We start from the raw sequence: 603 nt of genomic DNA on the forward strand, positions 1-603 counted from the left end.
AACTTGAAGGCACCTAACAACAACAACAACAATGGCTAATATTCGTGAACATTTCTTCATATGTTTGTTGGCTGCCTGAATGTCTTCCTTGGTGAAGTGTCTGTTCATGTCCTGTGCCCATTTTTAACTGGGTTATTTGTCTTTTTCTTGTAGAGGTGTTATAATTTCCTATAGATTTTAGAAATTAGGTACCTTGTCTGATATGTCACTGCAAAAATTTTTTCCCATTCCGTTGGCTCCCTTTTGCTTTTTTGCTGAAATCCTTTGATGAACATAAGTTTCTAATTTTTAGAGTGTCCCAATCATCTATTTTGTCTTCTTTAGTTTGTATAATTTTCGCAATGTTTGGTAGTCTGTGTGTGACCTGGATTAGAGCCCTTAAATTTGTCCCTATTTTTTCATTGATGACCTTTATAATTCTGGGATTCAACTGTAGGTTTTTAATCCATACTGAGTTGGTTTTTGTACATGGCTTGAGATAAAGGTCTTGTTTCAATCTTTTGTATATCGATTTCCAGCTCTGCCAGCAACATCTGTTGAAGAGACTATGTCTTCCCCACTCAATGTACTTTGGCCCTTTGTCAAAGATCAATTGGCTGTATG

The sequence above is a fragment of the Chrysochloris asiatica genome, unplaced genomic scaffold, assembly GCF_000296735.1.
Source record: "Chrysochloris asiatica unplaced genomic scaffold, ChrAsi1.0 scaffold00026, whole genome shotgun sequence".
Lineage (NCBI taxonomy): Eukaryota > Metazoa > Chordata > Mammalia > Afrosoricida > Chrysochloridae > Chrysochloris > Chrysochloris asiatica.